The sequence below is a fragment of the Aristolochia californica genome, unplaced genomic scaffold (genome assembly GCF_029961685.1).
Source record: "Aristolochia californica isolate CCGP_79_NKW_82.1479 unplaced genomic scaffold, dmAriCali1.0.hap1 SCAF_5, whole genome shotgun sequence".
Lineage (NCBI taxonomy): Eukaryota > Viridiplantae > Streptophyta > Magnoliopsida > Piperales > Aristolochiaceae > Aristolochia > Aristolochia californica.
Genome location: NW_027182214.1, coordinates 44,703,494 through 44,716,009, shown reverse-complemented (window position 1 = coordinate 44,716,009; position 12,516 = coordinate 44,703,494). Strand labels below are relative to the sequence as shown.

General features: G+C 39.6%; 1 pseudogene; it reads right to left on the bottom strand.

Annotated features, from left to right (window-relative positions):
- Window positions 1–522: 522 nt before the first annotated feature.
- LOC137965455 (disease resistance RPP13-like protein 4) lies at window positions 523–11,470 on the bottom strand (annotated as a pseudogene).
- Between the last annotated feature and the right edge of the window lie 1,046 nt (window positions 11,471–12,516).

Sequence of the window (12,516 nt, the reverse complement as noted above, 5' to 3'; positions counted from 1 at the left end):
CATTTTGTTTGGAAGTTAGAGAGGTCACCTTATGTTTTAAACATGTACTGGCACGAGAACTGATCAAACATCCAAGAAATTTAAACAGTAGTGAGTTATGTAGAGAGACTGACAGAAAGGGAATTCTTTTGAGCCTTGTTGTAGCCCAAAGTGGATCTCCTCTTAGCGGCTCCCAGTAGCTCCATCAAAATAGGGCCGACCCAGAGAAGAATGATAATATACAGAAGACCCCATTTATTAGGTACATCCAGCTTCCTCACAACCTTCAGCTAGTGAAAAGAAAAAGAAGAAAAGGAAAAAACAAAAGAGAAAGCCTTTTAATAAGGGTACTTCAAACACATCACAATCGCATCTGGGAGTGGTAACAAAAACCGATCAGGGAGCAAAATCCACAACTGATAGTGTTAAACATAAAAAAACACATCTGCAAGTGAGCAAATCACCAAATTTCATCCATAACAGACACATCATGTCACGTGAATTCTAGGAAATGCAATCCTATTTTACTCGGTTCACCGCCTCCTATTCTTCTTCTTCTTCTTCTTCTTCTTCTTCTTCTTCTTCTTCTTCTTCTTTTTCTTCTTCTTCTTCTTTGGGTAGCCTCCATATCCCATCTAAACGAACATATGGAATCTCGAATCCTTTTAGCATGTAGCAGCCGCTGACTTCCACATACTTCAAACAAGGCATGGCACTTCTCAAGCTCCACCACTCCAATTCCAATCTGGGCAACATCTTCAAATACAACCCCTCCACCTTCCATTTCTCAGTCGTATTAATGCTCAACACCTTAAGATTTCCATTCTCGATGCAAAGATACTCCAACCGAGGAAGACTCGTTGGTTTGAGCCAGGTTGGTCCAGTTTCTCTCCTAAATCCCCTAAGATACAACTCTCGAAGACAGGCAGGAGGAGAGAGTTGATCAAGCTTTCCTGATAGGTTCCCCCTCCTTGCTGTTCTCGATAGTGACATCTAGAAGCTTAAGTGTTTGAAGCTTGACAAATCAACTTCGACATCGTGAATTTGATTTTCTTCACTTACGCACAAACGCAAAATTCTGAGTTGGGTCAAATTTTCTAGGTCTTTTAGCATAGAACCATCCGTCGAAGTTGAGATAGCTGGACGAAAACCAGACAAGACTTGAAGATTAGAAAGAGTTCCTAATCCCTCTGGTAGGTACCTGATCGAAATACAGTTTCTGATATCAAGAACCATCAGTTTCCTTAGAGTCATTATACTGGCAGGCAGTTCCTTGATCCCCTTCATTCCCTTTAGAATAAGGCATCTAAGAACTAAGTGTGGTGTGGATGTTTTGTTTTAAGATGGGAGTGAATGACTTGCATATAAAATATGTAAACTCACATCATTGAAGAAACATAATGACCTTGAACCCTTGTATCTTTTCTCATTTTCTAGAAGAAAAAAAACGAAGAGAGTATTTGTACTCACCTATATTTCAATAATGCAGGTAATTACACAATTTCCAAGGGAATATAAAACAAACCCAAAATGAAAATGTTTTCGCATATCTTAAAAAAAAAACAGCAACTTGAAATGAATTCCTTTTAATACTAACTAAAAAATGAACTTTATTGCGGCTACTAAAAGGAAACGAACTCTTGTGGTGCTTCCCAAGTTGACATGATTGACATTGAAAAGACAAACCTGAAGGCAAAGTAGGAAGAAACTTATGTAACTTCAATGAAGATGGATGTTCCAACCGTGTATGTCACAAATAAGGTGTCACAACAACAACTCCAAGTGTAGTTTGTGGACTAGTTTGAACGATACTCAGATAGTAGAGTTCTCTCTTTTCATGTCTAGAACCAATCATCCTCTTGGTATGAAAACCCTGAAACACACAATGAGATGAAAAAAGAAGTAAAGAAAATAATTTAATGATTTAGTGAGTTAACTCACATAGAATAAATTGACTAGGAATTTTAGCAACATATGACACAAAATAACAGTAAATTGTGTGGGGATGAACTACTCCCTCATCTGTGATAGACGAAAAACACCCATCTACTAATTGCACAAACTTACATGAGGAAGGATATAAATCTCTAAACAAAGATGAGGATTAAGAAGACACATGAAGTGCAAAGTACATGGTGTAGCAAAATTAGCATTAGTTGAGGATGATGTGTTAGCCATTGTAGCAATAGAGATAGTACTTATGAGTTATGTCAATCTACGAAGTTTTTGGGTTTAATCTTGAGAGCTACTGACATATTCCTATGTATTGACGAAACCTTCATGTATAGATGATTAGTTGGGCCATGTTGTTTTTTCAAACTTATCCCAATATTTATTAAAATTATGTTTGGATTGTCCATAATGTATACATTTTTTATCACCTCATCCATGACCTCGTCCTCCACTAGGGGTGGCTTCGAACAAAGCCGGCTGCAACAACTAAGGCTTTAACGTCCCTACTGGTTTTAGACACAACTATATTTTCAACTCTAATTACTCTAATATAAGCCTTTTATAAAGTAGGAACATCATCATCTACTCATATTTGTGCTCTTACAACCTCATATGCAAATCTTAACCTGTCCAAAAACCCAACAACCTATATTTGACCTTTTTCTCTTGTAACTTCATAGAGGGGGGGTTAGTCAACTTGACTCAGGACATGAACTTCAGCTGCATTACTCAATTCATGTCCCGAGGTCGTTAGTTGAGAGTCGGGCTTCAAATCATGTACAAGACTAACATGACTCAGGAGATCATGTCCAAAGTGTAAACGATGGTAAGTGCTTTTCGCCCAATTTTGGCATTCATCTACATGAAACGAGCGGGCCCCTCTCATTTCGTTTCTGCATCTCTTCTCTCGGCTTCGGCATCTCACTCCGGTCTCCCTCTTGACCTCCGTCGTAGAGTACGGGAGGTCAAGAGGCTCTGCGACAGAGGTCGAGAGGGAGAGGAGAGGGAGGCTTTCCTCCCTCAGGCGACAACATCCCCCCCCCCCCCCCCCCCTCTATTTTGGCTATTTTGGTAAAGAATCCAATCTTTTATCCTCTCCGTGTCTCCTTCTAAACCAACAATCTCCGATTCCTTGACATGATGGCTGCTTGATCTAGCATTTCCTGTCTGATTTGTTTCTTCAATGGTCTTATGTAATTTAAATGGTTTCAGATTTTTTTCTATCCCCTCAAATCTCCATTTTTATCTGTTTTAATCTTTTGGCAATCTGGTAACGATACAGCAATTGACGTGGAGAGTGGATACTGCGGTTCTCGAGTCTTCGGCAATCGGTTAATATGTTCTCTGTATCGTAGATCAATTCCATCAACCTGGCCAATTCCCGCCGAAGATGTGGCTCTTTTCTTTTAAGGCTGCTGGCGTCCACCATAAAGGCTTGAAGTACTTCAAGGTGGCTCTTTATCTCAGAAAACAGAGGTCGAAACTCGGCCAGTACCTGACCTTCATTGATGAGAGAATCGAAGAGGCGGGAGGCGGCAGGCCCGAGGATGATCTGTAGGACAGAACCTACGGCAGACGAAACCAGTTGCTGTTGCATACCACTGGAATTGAAATCAATCTCAAGTCAGTATAAGAATCTCAGATGTTGAAACAACTGGTACTGATCATAAACAATTTTATTGGAGGCTCATCTCACTCTATTCCGGAGCCGCCGGACATTGTGTAACACTGAAGCAGATCAACACGTTGACGGCAACTAGAAAGGCCTGAATTGATCAAACTGACAAAAATAAACAGTTAAAATACTCTTTTATTTTAATTTTTTAAGGCTGCACCCAATTACTTTTAGGAACCGATCGAAAAGAGAAATTGAAGACTCACTCTGGTTTTGTGGAGAGATCAGCGGAGAAAACAGAAAACAGTAAATGGTAGTTCTTGCTGTCGTTCTCCTCTCTCTTTAACCTCTCAAATGCCAAAAAGGTAAATATCTGAAATAAATGAACTGTACGTGTCTCCTTCTATCAAAGCAGTGTGTGATGTCCGCAAGAAACAAACATGAGAAAGTAAACCGCAACGTCTTGAATTGATCAAATTGACGAACAAACTATTGGTCTTTATTTTAAGTTTTCAGTTATCACAATTACGAGGAAGGAAGCAGCACCATGTGAATGAATGAAAATAAGCAAATCTTAGACCTCTATTCCTGGAACTGATTGTTTTTATAAACAGAAAAGAGACGTTGGAGACTAACTCTGGATCTCTGGAGAGATCAGCTGAGAAAATCGAAACCATTAAAGGTAGTTCTTGCTCTCGATCTCCTTACTCTTTAATGGCTCAGATGCCAAAAAGACGATCACCAAACACCAAACCAAACTCAGTCTGTATTTTACTCTTTCTATGAAGGCAGTCATCAAACATTAAACGAAACTCAGTTACCTGACAAACACATGTAACAAAGTAATCCCACTAAAGCAATATCATAAACTGCGTTCCAGTACATGAAAAACTGTAGCCAAGTATTTCATATATATGCTAAAACAAAAAACCATTAGAAGCAAAAGAAGAAGATGGAGATTACCCTTTTAAAGCCCATATATTTTTCTCCTCCTTAAAATTCTCGGTGAAGCAACAAAGATCTGTTCCATTCTAGCTGAGCAGACGGAAAAAGAGGCCAGATGGAGGGCAGAAGACAGAGAAGATGATACCATTCTAGCTGATGAAAGTCGCTGGTTGAAGAAGTATATTATAGCAGGTCTTTGCAAGAAAAGTCAAGCTTTGGTGACCTCACAGAGGGGGATTATAACCGAGTGGTTTAAAAGAAACCCAAATAATCAACAAACGAATTACGATTTTACCAACATACTAGCGGCATCGTTGGGTCAAGATCACATTCTAAGTGCTCTTCTTAACTTGTACTCGAGGTATAATGTACAAAAACTTTACTTTCTTAAGCATGGTATTATGGGATTTTTCTCTATAATGAATTCTACTTCGCAATAAATCATACTTTAAATCTAATGCATCTTATTCACAAACTCTTTAACTCTGGAGTTCGAATTAATTTATATAAATTAAACCAACCAGGGACAAAATACATCTATTATATCATAAATTATTGTATATCAGGATATTGATATTGGATCTTATATATTTTTTAAATACCCATTATAAAGCTAAATTTGTTACTTAGGGTATCAAGGTATTGCGATTGTATTCAATCGATTAATGTTGTTCTCCCCATGTGAATGGTTCCTTATTTTTTACCCTAGTCGGAGATGCGGTACCATATTTTTGCAGTATAATTAAGCTTATTTTTTTCATAAACAAGCTGGTAGAGATTCTTTATTTATATTTTTCATATATAAGGTTCATTAAGGGAGAGAATTTCAATTTATTGGGTAGAATGGTATAACAGGATGTTTTTATTTCATTTGAAATTTATATTTGTTTTAAGAATTTCGGCCTTTATTAATACAACTCTCGGACCAACCAATACCGTTCTTCGGTGACTTCACCAGTTGGACATCAAAATATAAAATAGTTATGTCATCGTTCCCACTGATCTTCTCCCTCTAAACCCTCCTAAAACCTTCTTTTTCTCTCTCAGGGGCAGCCATGGCTCAAACATTGCCGCTTCCCTTCTCGTCTTTGCTCACCCTTGCCTCTTCCTTGTTCTTCTTCCTTCTTCTTCGTGTTTCATAGGCCGTCTCGGATTTGATTCACAATGTTCTTCGAACCAGGGGGTTGCTTGCAGGGATTCTACCGAAGGCTGTGAAATTCTACACTCTCGATGAAAATGACCTTCTTGAGTTTTTCATTGAAGGCCCTTGTCTGACGTAATACGATACTTTAAACTCTCATAAAATATTTCTTTCTTATTCATTAATTTTATTCAAGTACATCCGTATTTATATACAAAGATTACATTATCTTTGCCTCAAGGTTTTGCTTGATGAAGAGTCAATCTACTTCATCATGTTTAGTCCGATCATACTAAACCAAGTTATGTGAAATATCAATAGCTACCTTATTATCGCAGAATAAGTTCCATTTAGACTCATTAGCGTCATTAAACTATCAGGCAACTTTTTTAGAGCTATATAGTTGGTAAAAACCAAGATCTGCAGGTTTCGAAGCTTCTTAATTCGGTCAGGCAATTCCTCAATCCCCACCATTCCCTTGAAACTAAGGCAAGTAAGATATCTGAGTGAACAAATCCATCTCAATTGATCCTCCTTGTTGATATCTGAGGATGAAAGATCCAACACTCTTAGGGATGTACTCAACCAAGGCAGACACTTCAATTTTACAGCAGAGCTTCCGGGTTTGTTTGTAACCAAGAATGCCCAAAGTTTAGAATATTTTGCCAACTTATCACCTACCTATCGATGGTTTGTAAGACCAACATGATGGTTTTCTTCGTTTTCAAGTTTGCAGAATCCATCTTCCCCTACAATTTTAATGATCATGTCCCTGACAAGTGTTGGAATTATTGTTTCAAATATATTATTTATAAAATAAAATTACCATGATTTTATAGGCGTGGGGCCCACTTCTAGATGTTTATTCATTGGATGTTCAGTACAGGAAATAATGGCCAGCACATCCCCCTGTAGTGGTAAATTAATTGGGTGCATTGACTTAGTAGACACATCCTTTGGGAATAAGGAGATGTATATCTCTTGAGGGGATATATATCTCCTTGGAGGATGTATCTCTCCTAAGGGGATATATCCTTATAAATAGTCATTAGTACTACACCCTTTGGAAATCTATAAATTCCTCCATGGTCTTACAAGTGAGGCTAATGCTATTTGCACACCTAGTCTGGTTGAACGGGAGCAACCTTATCACTTGTAAACGAATTATCAAAGGTTATCTTGTGCACTTCAAATTTTATTTATATTCTTCAAGATGAAAGGTATACTCTCTTTGTTCTTCTTATTTCAATTTTATGATATATGTATGGCTCTCATGATAAGGAGAATTATGGAGAATTTAATATCTATTTCTATGATGTATTTTATTATTATTAGACATAAGTCTAACAACAAGGTCATGCCTTTTGCAACTATAGATCCTCCCTTCATAGTTCCCTTGATCAACAACCTTCACTAAACACCTACTAACTAGATCTGAGAGAGAATCATATGCCGACTCTAGTGCAGTTCTTCCATTCTCAGCATAGGCAAAACCCTCACCAACCCACCAATAAACTAGCTACTCAACATCTATCATAAAATCTTATGGGAAGATAGAAAAGCACAAGACACTATTTTAAATGAAGAGGGAGCGCATCGTAGCTGAGTCGCAAAGAAGCCTTTACTTCCAAGTTTTCTGTGTCTGTTTCACGTAGAATTTCTGATTCAAAATTATCTACAACTTGTTGCCAGTGGCTAGGAGAAGAAGGTTTCAGACGCAATGTACCCGCCATCGCCTTAATCGCCAATGGTAACTCGCATTTCTTCAAATCGCCTTTCCCACATCTCCTAGTTGGGAGTTTCTCCGTCTGCTTCTGTTTTCTAAAAAGGCAATTTTAGAGAACAGAAACCAGCTCTCCTCGTCATCGAGACATTTAGGTCTGTGATTTTGATGCTCCACTACACTCATTTTTTTTGCTACTCTTTCGTCTTTTGTGGTGATGATGATACTGCTACCATCGTCTTTTGGCAGCGCATCAGACAACCGATTCCACCATCCACCATCGATGCTCCATACATCGTCCATTAGAATTAAAAACTTCTTTGTTCATTAGGCTAAGCTCTATACTCCTTAGCAGCCCATCACAATCATCTCCTCCCTGGTGTTTTTTTTTGTCCCCTTTATTGATTTTATCCAAAATATTTTTCAAGAGCTCCTTTTCGATAACTTGGGCGGAAACTGACATCCATACTCTCACTTCAAAATAATTTTGAACCATGGGACACTCTCGCTACATTGTTCTCAAAGAAGAATGATGTAAGATTGCAACTGCTCGAGAACGAGCTTCTATCGATGGCGCAATGCGACATAACTATTGCTCAGTATTTTCACAAGATGAAGTCGATATGTCAAAAAATTTTACAATTAAATCCAACAACCCTTATTGGGGAAACCAAGATAAAGAGAATAGTTATTCATGGTTTGAGACCCGAATATTGAGGGTTCATTGCCACTGTACAGGGATGGCCGACTCAACCATCACTTGTTGAGTTTGAAAATTTGCTTGCTGGTCAGGAAGCTTTGGCTAAGCAAATGGGAGAAATTTCGCTGAAGGGGGAGGAGGAAGCGTTCTACACTAGCAAGAACAGAGGTACTTTCAAGCGGTACACTGGCGGTGGATCTAGAAAGGATGGTGACAAGGTGAAAAGTCACCAAGAAGAGGGAAACTCTCGTCAAGGGGGAGCTTCGAAAAATCGTGAAAATAGTAGAAGGTTCAATGGCAAGTGTTACAACTACGGGAAGATGGGCCACATGGTGAAAAATTGTTGGTCCAAGAAAAAGTCTGTTGAAGGTAATACTGCCACTCACACTTCTCAGGAGAACATTGAAGAGGGTTAGGATGTTGAAGAGCATTTTGTTATGGGGGAAGAAGAATTAGCTCTCACTGTAACAACACCTGAACAGATAGGTGATGGTTTGTTGAAGAAAGGGGGAAGAGAAGAGGAATTTGAGAGAGATGAAGAAGGTTTCTTCACAACTGCAGATTTTGTTGAAACTGATGAAGATGATGAGAAGAGTAATGTGGATGCTATCGTGGATCAGATTCTTGTCAAGGGATTTGATAGAGTTCGGATTTCTGCCTTTTCGGAGGGTAGGATGGGACTTGATGCAGGTAGATGGAGTTCGGGGCAGAGCCATGGAAATTCATGGAATATAGATCAATCTGCTGAGTTTCAGTCCAATAATTCGGTTCCTTCAGGTCAATCACAAACTATGTCTATCAGAATTGAAGAAGTTGAGGCTGTCAAGGAACTAAGTCTAGAACGGAGAGAAGATGGTCAAGATGATCAGCTTGCTTAAGCTGATAGCACAAAGTATGAAGGAGATGAAATTGCATCAGATTTGGGAGCCCCAAGTGAGACCCGGGAAGAGAGTAGCTTGGATCATTCTATAAAGAAACAAAAGCTAAGTTCTCGAGTTGAATCTGCAACTCAACAGATTGAGAATGGGGATGGAATGAGGCCAGCTCATAGTAATGGTAGCAAGGGAAGATCTGGGAGTAACAGGGATTATCAGAGAAGAGGAGAAGGTGGAGAAGATATGAGACCGGCAGACTTGAAAGTTGCCGCGGAGCAACTGAAGAATACACGCCCGGAGGAGATGGCTGAAATCAGTGAGAAGATGGCTAATGCTTCGCCTGAAGAAATTGCAGCCATACGAGCCCGCGCTGATGCTCATATGACATATGAATTGAATGGAGCAGAGATAGTGAAAAAATAAGGGAATAGCCCTCACAACCAAGGGAAGTGTGCTGAAGCTGCATAGAAATATTTGCTTGCAAAGAACAACCTGAAAAACATAACTGTCTCCAGGGGCAGAATGCTTCAGCTGGCATGCTCTCTTAATCTGATGTCGTGTTACTTGAAAACAAGGCAGTATGACGAATGTATAAAGGAGGGCTCGGAGGTCTTGTCATATGATGCAAAGAACGTCAAGGCTCTTTACCGCAGAGGTCACGCATATAGAGAGATGGGGAACTTGGAAGCTGCAGTTTCTGATTTGACAAAGGCACATGAAGTTTCACCTGAGGATGAAACTATTGCAGATGTCTTAAGAGATGTAAATGAAAGGTTTGCAAAAGAAGGTGGAGGTCAGCGTGCATCACAAAGTTTGGTTATTGAAGAAATAACAGAAGAAGACGTGCAAACCACATCCCCTGCAGATGACTCTGTAAGACAACCTATTGAAGCTGGAGAGTGTCTGCAGAGGCAGGATCGGTCTGAAAGTAAGAGTCCTGCTATTGCTACTGATTCCAAGTCTATACAAGGGATCAAGAAGAAACCAGAAACTGTCTGGTCATTTCAAGATGTTGTTTCAAACACCAATCCTGATGATGTAGCACCCTCAAGTATGCTAGGGGGAGTGTCGAGAGGGAGAGACGATACTGGTCACTTTTATCTGCATAGAGACTGGGATTCAAATGAGAGGGATTTGAGCGACAGAAGGAAAGGGACAGTTCAGTGAGGGAAGAGGATGTGCAACACGGAGAAGGTCAAAAGATGAAAAAATCAAGTGGCATGACCATGTTGATGAAACATAGGAGTTTGGTGAGTTTGGTGTTGAGGGGGAGTGTTAAAAATCAATACCAACCCACTAAAGGGCCCAGCCCGTATGAACCCATTATTTATGTTTTAAGTTGTAGAAACAGTGTGTGTCGGGGATAATATAGAAACAGTAAGTTGAAAATAAAATAGGTAGGGCAAAATCGTAAAAGACGCAAAAACAGAAAGGGACTCAATTTTGCGGGATAAAAACAGTAGAGAAATAGAAAGGCAGGACAAGGGCACCAAAGAAGAGAAGTGCGTGAGACTGCCCTGCCGGAGGGAGAAGGTGGTTCAAGGGCTTTTCCTTCGAGTTTTATTTTTGTTTAATATTTTGTTTGTGTATTCTGTTAGGGAGGGTGTGTATTAACCTTACGATTGCGTACGTGAAATTATATTCAACCCATCACAATCATCTCCTCCCTGGTGTTTTTTTCTGTCCCCTTTATTGATTTTATTCAAGTTTTTCAAGAGCTCCATTTCGATAACTTGGGCGGAAACTGTTGAACCTCGGTGTTGTTGAAGATCCTCTGGGCAATGGTGGTTTTGCCCAACCCACCCATCCCAACAATTGCCACTCTGCTCAGCCTATTTTGGTAAAAAATCTAATCTTTTATCCTCTCTGTTTCTCCTTCTAAACCCACAATCTCCGATTCCTTAACATGATGACTGCTTGATCTAGAATTTCCTGTCTGATTTGTTTCTTCAAGGGCCTTATGTAATTTAAACGGTTCCAGATTTTTTTCTATCCCGTCAATCTTCATTTTTATCTGTTTAACATTTTGGCAGTCTGGTAACGAAACAGCAACTGACTGGGAGAGTAGACGGAGCAGAGAGGCAAGATACAGGGATCCTTGAATCGGGTTCTCGGTTAATATGTTCTCTGTATCGTAGATCAATTCCATCAACCTGGCCAATGCCAGCCGAAGATGTGGCTCTTTCCTTTTACGGGGCCTGGCATCCACCATAAAGTCCTGAAGCTCCTCAAGGTGGAGCTTTATCTCAGTAAACAGAGGCCGAAACTCGACCAATACCTGACCTTCATCGATGAGAGAATCGAAGAGGCGGCAGGTCCGAGAATGATCTGAAGGAGAGAACCTACGACAGGCGAAACCAGTTGCTGTTGCATATCACTGGAATTGAAATCAATCTCAAGTCAGTATAAGGTTCTCAGATGTTGAAACAACTGAAGCAGAACATCACGATACATACCTAACTTGAAGTATATTAAAGTAATTTCAATTTAAAATTAAAGTACAAGAAGAAGATGGAGAAGCAGCAAAGATCTTTTCCATTCTAGCAGAGCATAAGACAGAGAAGATACATACCTAACTTGAAGTATATTATGCCCGATGATGTGAATACAATCTCCATAACAGAAATTGAATTTTTTTTTAGTATTATACGCTGTTAGCAGATGAGATAATCCGCGACAACAATGTGTTTCAATCTATTATCTCAAATTGTGCCGTCCTTGAGCAATTGCAACTAATTGACGATTGTATTTTAACCTGTTTTGATTTCTCAACTTCGAACAGACAACTTAAGAGATTAGAAATAGAACCTGCGTACGGTTCAATTCCGTAGTGATCAGTGCTCCAAATCTCACATCCCTGGAGTTTCGGGGGTGTTTGCTGTCTAACGGTTATCTTTTGAACAATCTATCCTCACTTGTGCAATGCAGCCTCAAGTTCAACAGATGCAGAGCAGATCAAATGTTTGCTAATTCACCAGCTGTAACTCTTATCACCATTCTTGGGAAGCTTCAAAGTGAGAAGCTTCAAAGAGTGAAAGTACTAGTAATAAGCAGATGATTTGGCTCAATTGCAGAATGTAGAACAGATTCTACAGGAGTCTCTGTTCTCACATTCTCACCCCCAGGCCAGAAATATGCCAATGGGTTGTCTCATTCTGGTTAATACACAAAGCAAGCAAGAGCATTTTAATGGTGCCCATGATTTTTTAGACCGATTATCTTCTTATAATTTTGGTTGGAAGGCTTTGTCTGTAGGGGAAGCATCTCGCTTGCATATGCCTTATCTCAATATCAAGTACTTGAAGCTGGAGATGGGAGGGACAGTTCCAGTGGAAGGAACACTTCTCCTGCTGAAGAACTGCAGTAAGCTTGAGACGTTAATCATCAAAACAGAGGGCATGATGACCCCAATCCATGTATGTATATTATTTAGTTTCTCCTTCATGAAATATTTATTTGGTTACTGGCATCAACATGGTGTTGCTGGGTGCCTCATCCATTAAAACTACCGAGGTTCTAGAGTTCCAATTTTCTTTCTGAAATTCCAGAGTGACGAAATGCCTGATGAAAGAGAACACTTGGGAT